The sequence below is a fragment of the Phyllobates terribilis genome, unplaced genomic scaffold, assembly GCF_046119375.1.
Source record: "Phyllobates terribilis strain yellow unplaced genomic scaffold, ASM4611937v1 Scaffold_9__5_contigs__length_417890890, whole genome shotgun sequence".
In the NCBI taxonomy this organism is placed as follows: domain Eukaryota; kingdom Metazoa; phylum Chordata; class Amphibia; order Anura; family Dendrobatidae; genus Phyllobates; species Phyllobates terribilis.
The window spans coordinates 229,589,422-229,603,985 of NW_027362769.1; the positions used below are offsets into that span (position 1 = coordinate 229,589,422).

The 14,564-nt window shown below is 49.0% G+C and overlaps 1 long non-coding RNA gene across 1 annotated transcript in view; it reads right to left on the bottom strand.

Moving 5' to 3' along the window:
- LOC141160942 (uncharacterized) overlaps window positions 1-14,189 on the bottom strand; it is a 203,437-nt gene extending 189,248 nt beyond the window's left edge. The window contains exons 1-2 of the long non-coding RNA XR_012250586.1: window positions 13,922-14,189; window positions 12,750-12,839 (exon numbers count right to left, since the gene is read on the bottom strand). This is a non-coding gene — a long non-coding RNA (uncharacterized lncRNA). The remainder of the gene's footprint in view (window positions 1-12,749; window positions 12,840-13,921) is intronic.
- Between the last annotated feature and the right edge of the window lie 375 nt (window positions 14,190-14,564).

Genomic DNA, 14,564 nt, shown 5'->3' on the forward strand with positions numbered 1-14,564 from the left:
CTGTTCTGCGATGTCCTCATGCGTTGGAACTCTATGTTGCAGATGTTGGGAATGATTTATGAGCATAAGAGGACAGTTGTTGACTACCAGCATCAACAAGGCCGTCGGTATTCAGGTCAGACTCCACACATAAAACCTCAGGAGTGGACATGGATGTCAGACATCTGTACCATCCTAAAAAACTTTGAGGACTCCACCAAGATGGTGAGCGGCGATGACACCATAATTAGCGTCACCATCCCGCTTCTCTGTCTTCTGAAATGCTCTCTGCTCACAATTAAAGAGGATGCATTGCTGGCGGAGCACGATGAGATGGAGGAAGGAACCATACAGGGTGATTCCACACAGCCCAGCCTCATCTCATCCTAACATGATTGGGTGACAATGAGTAAGAGGAGGAACAGGAGCTAGTTTCCTGCGGTATAGACGGTACTACCTGCACAACAGTCATACTGTCTGTTCACTGTGGATGGTCTGAGGACAGGGAGGAGGAGGAGGATGAGGAAGAGAGCATGGTCAGTCCTCTTGGTGAGGACATGGATGTCTTGCCTGTTAGCAGTTGGGCACACATGGCTGAGTTTATGTTACGCTGCCTTTCCCGTGACCCTCGCGTTGTCCAAATTTTGGGTAACAGTCATTACTGGTTGGTGACACTTCTAGACCCACGCTTCAAGGAGAACTTTCTGTCTCTTATTCCCTTGCAGGACAGGCCTAATAAAATGGTAACAAGGAAAGAAAAAAAAAAAAAGTTTCAGCACCAGGTGTCTCTTCTTTAAAATCTTCAATAATTTATTTACATGTCAAGAATAAAATATCATAAGGAGACACAGCCCCTAAACGCCTAACACGTTTCAAACAAAGTTCTTAATCATAGGCACATGAACAATACTAATAACATCCTTATATACCTATTCCAATATGTGTGAAACCATGTACACCTGTTACTTGACATGTTTAATTAACATTCATTAGAAATTTGAATCTAAGACAGCCTACCAAGAATTGTGATGCCTACCTAGACCATTGCCTCCTTATCTATACAAAATAAGTTTATGAAAAACCTTTCCATTTTCTTAATGTAGCAGATTAGCATATTTTTTATAATAAAAAAATAAATAAATAAATAAACCCAACAACCCCCCCCCCCAAAAAAAAACAATCCCCCCTCAAAAAAAAATTAAAAAAATTCCCTTTCTGATAATCTTTTAATAAAAATAACTAATATCACCGTGATTAAGCCCTAAAGGGAATCTCACCCCTAAGGCTATGTGCCCACGATACAGAAATGAAGCAGAAAATTTCTGCAGCATTTCTGCATCTCCCTGGCAGAAAAAACGCATGCAGATTGTGCATGCGTTTTTCCTGCAGAATACATGCGGAATACATGCGGATCCACATGCGGATTCACATGCGTTTCCGCATGCAGATTGACAAGCGCTTTCCAGGTGATAGCATCACTTGGAAAGTGCTTGACAACTAGGTCACACTGTATAAATCCATGCAAACAGCATGGATTTATATAGTGTGAACCGTAAAAATGAAAACAAATAAAGCTATACTCACCCCCGAGGCCCCGGCGTGGCTGCATCGCTCGTTCCTGTCTGGTTCCTGGATGCCGGCATATCGCGAGACAGAGCGGTGAAGGGCCTGCGGTCACATGACTGTGACGTCACCGCAGGTCCTCAAGCGATGCCGGCATTCAGAGAGAAGCCGCCGGACAGGTGAATATAAACTTTATTTGTTATTTTATTCTTTTCTTACAGGTACAATGGTACCCAGGTCTGGATGAGAGTCTCCTCTCCTCCAGAACAGGGTACCATCTGCACACAGAGACGCATAGAAGCCGCTTGTAAAAATGTACAGTCGCGGTTTCTATGCGTCTCAATGTAAGTCAATGGCGGGAGTTCCGCTGCGCTTCCGCAAAATTAAATGACATGCTGCGGATTTTTGTACGCAGCATAAACGCTGCGGAAAAGTCCACAGCATGTGCATAGAACATGCGGAATCCCCTTGCGGACCATGGGGGGCGGATTACCTAGCGTTTCACAAGCGCTTATGCTGCGGAAATTCCGCAGCATAAACGCTTGAAAAACGCTACGTGGGCACTCAGCCTAACTCTATTATTCAGTAAGCCTAACAACATCTCAAACTACGTTCCCAATCTCCGCCTCGGGCCGGCTTCCTAACTCTCTGTATACCTTTAACTGTTCGTGAGCTGATATCTCCATTATGGTTCTCACAAAAATGTTTGGAAAGTCCAGACAATCCCAATCGATTGGCAGTACTGTCAGGTTTGGCAGCTGTAATGTGCTCCCCAATTTTTTTTTAAGGGTTCTCACGGTGCATCCTATGTAGTTCTTATAGCACATCACACATGTCGCCATATATACCAGATGTGTAGTGTTGCAATTAACAAACGCTTGAATAAAATACCCAAACTTCTTACCAGTCACGCTATTACTAGATTAATTTTTTCTCTCCATATGTCTACACAGAGTGCATTTCCTTCCCCCACACTTATAACACCCTTTTTGTGTCAACCATGTGATTTTCTTTTCTATACTAGCAAAAAGACTTGGGGATAAAATATTACCTAGTGTTCTGGCACGTTTGGGAACACAGCGATAGCCATTTTTCAAAATTTTAGCCAAAACCTCATCCTGATAGAGAATGGGCAAAAACGTATGCACTAGTGCGACAATGTTATTATAATCCACACTATATGTAGTTGAAAATGTAAATATATTCTGTGCATTAACTCTATGTACACAGCTTTCATCACCAAGCAGAGACTCCCTAGTTCTCTCCTTTACCAAAGTATTGGCCCTTTGTAGCATCCATTTTTTGTAACCTCTGTTTTTTAATCTCCTTTCAATCCTTTTGCTTTCTCTAATTAATGCTTGATCAGTGGAACACATTCTTTTAGCCCGCACCAACTCACCTATTGGCAAATTCCGTATCACATGTGGAGGATGACAACTATCCGCATGTAAAACGGAATTGCCACTTATTGGTTTCCTAAATAGAGTAGCGTGAATAGTGCCTGATTCTATAATACCTATCAGAACAACATCTAAATAAGGAGCTTCTCCACCATGAACCTCAAAAGTGAATCTAATGTTTGCCCAATTATCATTCAGATATTTGATGAAGTCAGACAAAGGAGTGTGGGGGGACACATCGGTGGAACCTCGCCATATAATAATGACGTCATCGATGTATCTCCCCCACCACACAAAATGTTCTAAATATGGATTTGTAAAATTATGTATAAACTGCCTTGGCCTCTGAGCCATATAATTATTAGCTGTTACGGATCCAGGTGGTGGAACCTCTGTGCTTTGATGCAGGGAGGGACCAGAGGGGCGTAACTAAGTGCCTCCTCCGACCAACTCAGGTCACACGGCGGCTTAGTCAACTCCGTGAACCAAGGAGTGACCAGCCAGGTGAACCAGGTGCCACTCTGGGGCCGATCTTGTGTGAGAGCAGGTGACTCCCATGGGTCAGATGACAGGAGCTGACCGGTACAGCGGATAAGCACGGCAGGTAGGCCATCGGGTGATCTGGGTAGACAAGAAGGCGGGTACAGCGGATAGCTAGACAGGTACTCCGGGTAAACGAGCAGGCGGGTATGGCAGGTAACTTGGCAGGTGCTCCGGGTAGGCAGGCAGGCGGGCATGGCAGGTAATCTGGCTGGTGCTCAAAGGTAGGCAGGCTGGCAGGCACAACAGTTAACTGACAGGTGCTCCGGATAGGCAGGCTGGCTGGCACGGCAGGTAACTGGCAGGTGCTCCGGGTAGGCAGGCTGGCGGGCACGGCTGATAGACAGACTGGCAGGCAGGACTGTTAGACAGATTGGCGGGCAGGACAGCTAGACAGACTGGCGGGCAAGGAACCTGAGGGCCGAGGAGAGTGTTAGCACACAAACAACAACCTTGCACAGGCACCTCCATTTTGGATGAGGTGCTTAATATAGGGGCAGTCCTCCGGCCATTGGCCAGGGACTCTTTTGGACGGCGCGCGCAGCCCCTTTAAGAGGGAGGGAGCGCGCGCGCCCTAAGTACAGTTCCGGGAAGCTGCACACAGTGCGTGCCTCAGCAGCAGGAGAACAGGAAGACGCCGGACCGGGACTGCGGCGGTGAGGGGAACCGCGTCTCTGCCCGGCAAGAGGCAGAGGCGCCGATGTTACAGTATGCCTCCTTTATGCCCCCTCTTCTTTAAGCCCACAAGAAATTTTTCTAGAAGATGAGGGGCATGAATGTTCTCCCTGGGCTCCCAAGACCTCTCCTCAGGGCCAAACCCCTTCCAATCCACAAGAAAGAAAGTCTTTCCTCTTACCCTCTTGGTGGCCAAAATGTTTATTACCTCAATGACGTCCTGAGCAGAGACTGGAGCTGGGGTGGTACCTGGATCGTCAGAGAAAGAATTAAGGACAACGGGTTTGAGGACAAACACGTGAAAGGAGTTGGGATTCCGTAAGGAGGCAGGGAGTTTCAGCTTGTGAGCCACTGGATTAATTTGGTTCAGAACCTCGAACGGACCGATGAACCGCGGACCCAACTTGTATGATGGTATCTTAAGATGAACATATTTGGAAGAAAGCCAGAACTTGTCTCCTGGACAGAATAGAGGCGGATCCAGACGTCTCTTATCAGCATGCTTCTTCATCCGCTCTGAGGACTGAAGAAGCGCAGATCTAGTGTCTTCCCAAATTGCAGAAAATTCGCTGACAAGAGACTCCGCGGCAGGATTGTCCACTGAAGAGGAGACAGGAAACGGAATCCGGGGGTGTTGACCGTAGACCACAAAAAACGGAGATTTAGTAGAAGACTCGCTCTCATGGTTGTTATAGGAAAACTCGGCCCAGGGCAGGAGCTCAACCCAATCGCTATGGTGAGCGTTGACAAAGTGTCTAAGAAAACTGGTGAGGATTTGATTGACGTGTTCCACTTAGCCATTGGACTGAGGATGATAGGCCAAAGAAAAATCCAAGAAGACATCCAGCAGCTTGCACGTGTCTCTCCAGAAGTGCGAAGTGAATTGAACTTCGCGATCTGAGACAATGTGGAGGGGTAGGCCGTGAAGACGGAAGATGTGATGGATGAAGTCCTTAGCCAGCACCGATACAGATGGAAGACCAGGCAGGGGAATGAAGTGGGCCATCTTAGAAAAGCAGTCAGCGACCACCCAAATGACAGTACAACTGGCAGAAACAAGGAGATCCAAGATAAAGTCCATTGCAACATGTTGCCACGGAGCGGAAGGCATGGGAAGAGGAAGAAGACGGCCGGCTGGGAGGTGTCTAGGAATCTTTTTACGGGCACAAGAGGAACAAGCCACGACAAATTCCACAACATCCTTGCGCAGGGTGGGCCACCAATAATGTCGAGCAATGAGCAGAAATGTCTTCCTCTGGCCAGTGTGACCAGCCAGTTTGGACGAATGACCCCACAGTAAAACCTTCTTCCGATCCTGAACCGCTGCAAAGGGAGGTAGATGAGACAGGTCAAACAGAGCAACAGTCATTATTTTGGAGGGGTCAATGATATGTAGAGGCTCCTTCTCCTGGTTGGTAGACAAAAATGAATGGGATAGTGCGTCGGCTTTAATGTTCTTGTCTGCCGGGCGATAGTGAAGAGTAAAGCAGAATCGAGCGAAGAATAGTGACCATCTGGCCTGACGCGAGTTTAGTCTTTGGACATTCTGCAAATAAGCAAGGTTTTTATGATCAGTGTAGATGACCACTGGGTGCAGAGCCCCCTCCAGCAAGTAACGCCACTCCTCCAGCGCTAATTTGATGTCCAGCAGCTCTCGATCTCCTATGGAGTAGTTGCGCTCGGACGAGGAGAAGAGCTTGGAGAAGAAGCCACAGGTTACCATTCTCCCGGACGAGGATTTCTGGGTGAGCACTGTTCCGGCCCCGGAGGAGGAGGCATCAACCTCCAGGAAGAACTGCTTGTTGCAATCCGGACGGTGTAGCACTGGAGCGGAGGAGAAGGCTTGTTTTAGGGAGACGAAGGCTTTCTCTACTTCGGAAGATCACTCCCTGGGATTTGCTTCTTTACGGGTGAAAGCAGAGATGGGAGCAGTCCGGGAGGAAAAATGAGGAATGAAGAGGCGGTAATAGTTTGTGAAACCCAGAAACCGTTGAATCGCCTTCAATCCTTCCGGTCGGGGCCACTTTAAGACAGCAGACACCTTCTCGGGATCCATCCGCAGACCGGTCTCAGAAAGGATGTAACCAAGAAACGGCAAGGAGTTCTGCTCAAAGAGGAATTTCTCGTATTTAGCATACAGGCGATTCTTCCGGAGTCTCAGCAGAACCTGACGAACATCCCTCCGGTCTGAGGGCAGATCCGGGGAGAACACAAAGATGTCGTCCAGGTACACCACAACGCAGGAATACAGGAGATCTCGGAAGATGTTGTTAACTAGCTCCTGGAAGATGGCTGGAGCATTACAGAGACCGAAGGGCATTACACGGTATTCGTTGTGACCGTCCCGGGTGTTGAATGCTGTCTTTCACTCGTCTCCCTGGCGAATCCAAACCAGATTGTACTGTACGCCCCCCGAAGATCGAGCTTGGTGAAGATCTTTGCGCCTTTTAGGCGGTCAAACAACTCTGAGATGAGAGGCAGAGGGTACTTATTTTTTATGGTAATCTGGTTTAGACCCCTATAGTCAATTCAAGGACGAAGCGAGCCATCTTTCTTCTTGACGAAGAAGAATCCTGCTCCAGCCGGAGAGGTGGATTTCCGGATAAATCCCCTATCAAGATTCTCCTCAATATACTCAGACATAGCACGGGTCTCGGCCAACGACAAGGGGTAGATTCGTCTACGAGGAGGTGAAGCACCAGGTATTAGGTCGATGGGTCAATCATACGGCCTATGAGGTGGTAGAGTCTCAGCCTCCTTTTTGTCAAAGACGTCCACGTAGGACCAGTAGGGTGCCGGCAGGCAAGGTAGGTTAGCCGGCGTAGACAGGGGGTCGAGCATGACGAACGGGAACCAGACAAGATTCATGGTATTCCTGACCCCAACGGAGCACTTCACCAGATTTCCAATTCAGGACGGGCTCATGTCTCTGTAACCAGGACAGACCAAGCAAGAGAGGATGAGAGAGACCGGACAGCACATGAAAGGAGATCTTCTCCGAGTGCAGCATTCCCACCTGAAGAGTTACAGGCTCAGTGACCAGCAAGATGGTTTCCGGAAGAAGCTTCCCATCCACTGAGGAAACCGCCAAAGGTTCAGCCAGACGTATGGTAGGAATCTGATAATGCTCCACAACGGCCTGTTGAATGAGATTCCCTGCGGCTCCGGAATCCAGAAAGGCAGTCTCAAAGAAGTGGGTCTCACCACTGGTGACAGAAACGGACAGAGTCAAGGACGGAGAGGAAGAACTCTTGCCTAGGACGACCACTCCGAGCGGTCCTAGACACTGGAGTTTTCCGGTCTCTCCGAGCAGGAATGGATCAGATGCTCTACACTGTGTGCCGAATTATTAGGCAAATGAGTATTTTGATCACATGATATTTTTTATACATGTTGTCCTACTCCAAGCTGCATAGGCTTGAGAGCCAACTACCAATTAAGTAAATCTGGTGATGTGCATCTCTGTAATGAGGAGGGGTGTTGACTAATGACATCAACACCCTATATGAGGTGTGCTTAATTATTAGGCAACTTCCTTTCCTTTGGCAAAATGGGTCAGAAGAGAGATTTGACGGGCTCTGAAAAGTCCAAAATTGCGAGATGTCTTGCAGAGGGAGGCAACAGTCTTGAAATTTCCAAACTTTTGAAGCGTGATCACCGAACAATCAAGCGTTTCATGGCAAATAGCCAACAGGGTCGCAAGAAGCGTGTTGGCCAAAAAAGGCACAAAATAACTGCCCATGAATTGAGGAAAATCAAGCGTGAAGCGGCCAAGATGCCATTCACCACCAGTTTTGCCATATTTCAGAGCTGCAACGTTACTGGAGTATAAAAAAGCACAAGGTGTGCGATACTCAGGGACATGGCCACAGTAAGGAAGGCTGAAAAAAGACTACTTTTGAACAAGAAACATAAGATAAAATGTCAAGAATGGGCCAAGAAATATCTTAAGACTGATCTTTCAAAGGTTTTATGGACTGATGAAATGAGAGTGACTCTTGATGGGCCAGATGGATGGGCCAGAGGCTGGATCAGTAAAGGGCAGAGAGCTCCACTCCGACTCAGACGCCAGCAAGGTGTAGGTGGGGTACTGGTATGGGCTGGTATCATCAAAGATGAACTTGTGGGACCTTTTCGGGTTGAGGATGGAGTGAAGCTCAACTCCCAGACCTACTGCCAGTTTCTGGAAGACAACTTCTTCAAGCAGTGGTACAGGAAGAAGTCGGCATCGTTCAAGAAAAACATGATTTTCATGCAGGACAATGCCCCATCACATGCCTCCAACTACTCCACAGCGTGGCTGGCCAGTAAAGGTCTAAAAGAAGACAAAATAATGACATGGCCCCCTTGTTCACCTGATCTGAACCCCATAGAGAACCTGTGGTCCATCATAAAATGTGAGATCTACAGGGAGGGAAAACAGTACACCTCTCGGAACAGTGTCTGGGAGGCTGTGGTGACTGCTGCACGCAATGTTGATCGAAAACAGATCAAGCAACTGACAGAATCTATGGATGGAAGGCTGTTGAGTGTCATCGTAAAGAAAGGTGGCTATATTGATCACTATTTTTTTTGGATTTTGTTTTTGCATGTCAGAAATGTTTATTTCTAAATTTTGTGCACTGATATTGGTTTTCCTGGTGAAAATAAACAAGTGAGGTGGGATTATATTTGGTTTTTATTAAGTTGCCTAATAATTCTGCACAGTAATAGTTACCTGCACAAACAGATATCCTCCTAAGATAGCCAAATCTAAAAAAAAAAAACACTCCAACTTCCAAAAATATTAAGCTTGGATATTTATGAGTCTTTTGGGTTGATTGAGAACATAGTTGTTGATCAATAATAAAAATAAGCCTCTAAAATACAACTTGTCTAATAATTCGGCAAACAGTGTATACTGCCACAGTAGAAGCAACTGCCCTCGGCGTGGCGTGTCTCCTGGCGAGACTTGACCATCTTGTCTTGGTCAATTTGCATTGGCTCTGGAGAAAACACCCGGGAATTGCTGGTTGCGAGACAGGCCTTTGGAAGGTTGGAGCGAGACACGGAGGTCTTCTCTCCCGGGTCGTCTCCTTAGCACGTTCCAGAAAGAGGATGTCAATCCGGGTAGCTAAAGACACCAGGTCGTCCAGGGTGGGAGGTATGTCTCGGCCGACTAGCTCATCCTTGATCCGTCCAGCTCTCTGTGTGAGAGCAGGTGACTCGCACGGGTCAGCTGACAGGAGCTGACCGGTACAGCGGATAAGCACGGCAGGTTGGCCGGCGGAAGATCCGAGCAGACAAGCAGGCGGGTACCGCGGATAGCCAGACAGGTACTCCGAGTAAACGAGCAGGCGGGTATGGCAGGTAACTTGGCAGGTGCTCCAGGTAGGCAGGCAGGCGGGCACGGCAGGTAATTTGGCAGGTGCTCCAGGTAGGCAGGCTGGTGAGCACAGCAGGTAACTGGCAGGTGCTCCGGGTAGGCAGGCTGGCGAGCACGGCAGGTAACTGGCAGGTGCTCCGGGTAGGCAGGCTGGCAGGCATGGCTGATAGACAGACTGGCAGGTGGGACTGTTAGACAGACTGGCAGGCAGGACTGTTAGACAGACTGGCGGGTAGGACTGTTAGACAGACTGGCGGGCAAGGAACCTGAGGGCTGAGTAAAGTGTTAGCACACAAACAACAGCCTTGCACAGGCACCTCCATTTTGGAGGAGGTGCTTAATATAGGGGCAGTCCTCCGGCCATTGGCCAGGGACTCTTTAGGACGGTGCGTGTGGCCCCTTTAAGAGAGAGGGAACCCGAAGCACAGTGCCCGGGAAGCTGCGCGCAGTGCGCGCCTCATCAGCAGAAGAACAGGAAGACGCCAGACCGGGACTGCGGCGGTGAGGGGAACGGCGTCTCTGCTACATTAGCCAGTGAGGGTGAAAAATTTGCTTCCATTGGACAAACTTGTACTTGAATGTAATATGATATATCAAACTTAAAATAATTGGTAAGCAATAGATGTTGAACTGCCATAACAATGAATATATTTATGTCCGCTGGATACATGTTAGTCTGAAACAAAGCATCACTTATGGCTCCACTTATGGCTCCATCACTTATTCTCCCTTCTTTTGAAGTCCACTCTGTCCGCATTTACTCTCCCTCCAACCTCCAAGTGGCTGTCATATACCGACCCCCGGGCCCGATCACTGCCTTTATCGACCAATTCTCCACCTGGCTTCTTTACTTTCTCTCGGTTGACATTCCCACAATCATCATGGGCGATTTCAACATCCCCACTGACACTCGCCAGTCAGCAGCATCAAAACTCCTGTCGCTTACTTCATCCTTTGGACTTAATCAGTGGTCCTCCTCAGCCACCCACACAGATGGACACACACTAGACCTCATCTTCACCCGACTCTGCCCCCTATCTAACCTCACAACCTCCCCCCTACCCCTATCTGACCACCATCTACTCACCTTCTCATCCCTGTCCTCCTCACCTGTCACCCATGTCCGGCAGCTAGCACACCCTTGCAGAAACCTTGCACATCTAGACACTCACACACTCTCTGACTCTGTTCTACCACTGACATCCATATCCTCACTCCATGACACAGACAGCGCCACTGCTTTCTACAATGCCACTCTCGCATCAGCTATTGACTCGGTCGCCCCTCTTATGCATGGCAGAGCGCGACGAGCCAACAGGCAACCCTGGCACAACAACCTCACTAAACAGCTTCGACAAACGTCCAGGGTTGCGGAGCGGCGTTGGAAGAAAACACATACTCAAGAAGACATCACTGCATTCAAACAAGCATCGCTCGCATTCAAATCAGCACTCACCTCTGCTAAACAGGCCTACTTCACAACCCTCATATCCTCCCTATCCTACAACCCCAAACAGCTATTCAACACTTTTAACTCTCTCCTCCGCCCTCCACTGCCCCCTCCGACCTCCCTCATCTCTGCCGAGGAGTTTGCCACACACTTCAAAAACAAGACTGACCAAACACGGCAAGTCTTTACTGTCCGACCACCACAACCCCTTTTTTTCCACACCATTTCCATAACCTCATGGAAAGAGACCTTACTCGTCTCCTCTCCAAATCACACCTCACCACATGTGCACTCGACCAGGGGCGGACACAGACTGTAGTGGGCCCCTGTGCAAGAAATTTTTGGGGGCCCCCCCCTGCGCTTCATAAGGCAACAAAGTTATGTAAACATAACCCCCCCATGTGCAGCTCTCATCCCCCCCATGTGCAGCTCACCCCCCCGATGCATCTCTCATCCTCCCCCCATGTGCATCTCTCATCCCCCCCGTGCATCTCTCACCCCCCATGTGCATCTCTCACCCCCCCATGTGCATCTCTCACCCCCCCATGTGCATCTCTCACCCCCCCATGTGCATCTCTCACCCCCCATGTGCATCTCTCACCCCCCCATGTGCATCTCTCACCCCCCCATGTGCATCTCTCACCCCCCCATGTGCATCTCTCACCCCCCCATGTGCATCTCTCATCCCCCCCATGTGCATCTCTCATCCCCCCCATGTGCATCTCTCATCTCCCCCCCCATGTGCATCTCTCATCCCCCCCCATGTGCATCTCTCATCCCCCCCACTCCTAGTTAATTAATTGTATTTAAGAAAAATAAAACTTGTTATACTTACCCCCATGCGATCCCTGCAGAATCTTGGCGCTCGTCCACGTCGCTGCCACCAGGCTCTCCTGACGTTCGGCCATGTGACGGTGCCACATACATAGCCAACAGCTTTTGTTTTGGCCAAAAGATTTTTAAAGCCGCCACCACGATAAGGTAGACTCTTCTGGCCGGGCCCTACTCTAACCTATTAAAATTTTCTTAAAATATCCAATACTCTTTTTAGAAATATTTTTATTTAGTTTTCTTTAAGGGAATGTGTCATATAAATTTTTTTTTAAAATGACCAATAATACCACATACAGGGAATACCGCCACACCATAACCAGACCACATATTACCACAACATAGTGACCGAATAATACCACACAGAAGGGAGAAAAACTGCGACACCATGACCAGACCACATATTACCACCACATTACTAATATTACCACCACATTACTAATATTACCATAAGTGTCATTATACACGGGAGCTCTATACATGGTATGTATAATGTAAGTGTCCAGGTAATCTAGTGATCACCAGTGACATTATACACAGGAGCTCTGTATATAGTGTCAGTGTACAGGTAATACAGTGATCACCAGTGACATTATACACAGGAGCTCTGTATATAGTGTACAGGTAATACAGGGATCACCAGTGACATTATACACAGGAGCTCTGTATATAGTGTACAGGTAATACAGGGATCACCAGTGACATTATACACAGGAGCTCTGTATATATTGTCAGTGTACAGGTAATACAGTGATCACCAGTGACATTATACACAGGAGCTCTGTATATATTGTCAGTGTACAGGTAATACAGTGATCACCAGTGACATTATACACAGGAGCTCTGTATATAGTGTACAGGTAATACAGTGATCACCAGTGACATTATACACAGGAGCCCGGTACATAGTATATAGTGTAAGTGTACATGTAATGCACTGACTCACTGGTGACGTCTCTAGGTGAAGTCCTTCAGCTACGCTTTTCTCCTTCATCCAGCACAGACCGCCATCACGTCTTCCAGCCAGGACTCGTCTCTGCATAAAATAACACAGTTATCTAGAGCACATTCCCCAACTTCTACATTACGCAGCTGAATACAGACGTGCATCCACCATCAATATATGGTTAGTTATTATGCAACCTACCATTCCAAATATAAATTGTAATCCACCACGGTGCCCCCATTAACTGTAAATAGGCACTTAATATATAATTTAATTAGAACCTCTACTCTATACTTCCTGCTCCCCGCATTCATTATTTACATGCACCCCCTGCCCCAATTCATTATATCATGTCCGTGCTCTCCCCACCCCATCGTCATTTATCATTTACTCTCCCCCACCCCACATTCATTATGTGCAGCTCATTATCCCCCTACTCCTAATTCCCCCATGTGCAGCTCATTTTCTCCCAATTCCCCCATGAGCAGCTCTCACCACCCCCCATGTGCCCCTCTCATCCCCCTCCCCCACATGTGCAGCTCTCACCACCCCCCATGTGCACATCTCTCATCCCCCTCCCCCACATGTGCCCCTCTCTCATCCCCCTCCCCCCCATGTGCCCCTCTCTCATCCCCCCCATGGGCATCTCTCATCCCCCCCACATGTGCACATCTCTCATCCCCCTCCCCCACATGTGCACCTCTCTCATCCCCCCCATGTGCATCTCTTATCCCCCTCCCCCATGTGCATCTCTTATCCCCCTCCCCCATGTGCATCTCTTATCCCCCTCCCCCATGTGCATCTCTTATCTCCCCCCCCATGTGCATCTCTTATCTCCCCCCCATGTGCATCTCTTATCTCCCCCCCATGTGCATCTCTTATCCCCCCCCCACATGTGCACCTCTCTCATCCCCCCCACCCCATGTGCATCTTTTATCATCCCCCTCCCCCCACGTGCACCTCTCTCATCCCCCTCCCCCCACATGTGCACCTCTCTCATCCCCCCCACCCCATGTGCATCTTTTATCATCTCCCCCCACCCCATGTGCATCTTTTATCATCTCCCCCCCCCATGTGCATCTCTTATCTCACACACACACACACACACACCTCCCATTTCCCCCACTCCTAGTAAATTGTATTTTGAAAAAAACAAAACTTGTTATACCTACCCCCATGCGATCCCTGCAGAATCCTGGCGCTCGTCCAAATCGTTGACACTAGGTTCTCCTGACTTCCGGCCATGTGACGGCGCCGTCACATGACCGGAAATCAGGGGAATCATGAAGGCGCTGCCGCAGGAGCGCAGCGCAGCGCTGAGATGTCCCGGACCCGGCGCTTGGCATGGGGCCGGGGGCCCCATGAGGAGAGAGACTCACAAGAGGGGGCCCCCAACGGGGCTCCAAGGGGGCCCCTACCGGCTGGGCCCCACACTGGAGTCAGGGCAGACATGCCCTGATGGCGGCCCTGCTGGAGGCTGGAGGGGCCCCCTCTCCCTCGGGGCCCCCGTTCAATGAACCGGCTGCACGGGCGGTAGTTCCGCCCCTGCACTCGACCCCATCCCATCCCATCTCTTCAACCTATCACTATCCTCTGGTACCTTCCCTGCTGCCTTCAAACATGCCACAATCTCGCCCATCCTCAAAAAGCCATCCCTCAACCCATCCGCCCTGTCCAGCTATGGCCCCATATCGCTGCTCCCATTTGCCTCCAAACTCCTTGAGTAACACGTTCACGCCGAACTTTCCTCCCACTTTTCATCTAACTCTCTCTTCGACAACCGACAATCCGGCTTCCGCCCCCACCATTCCACCG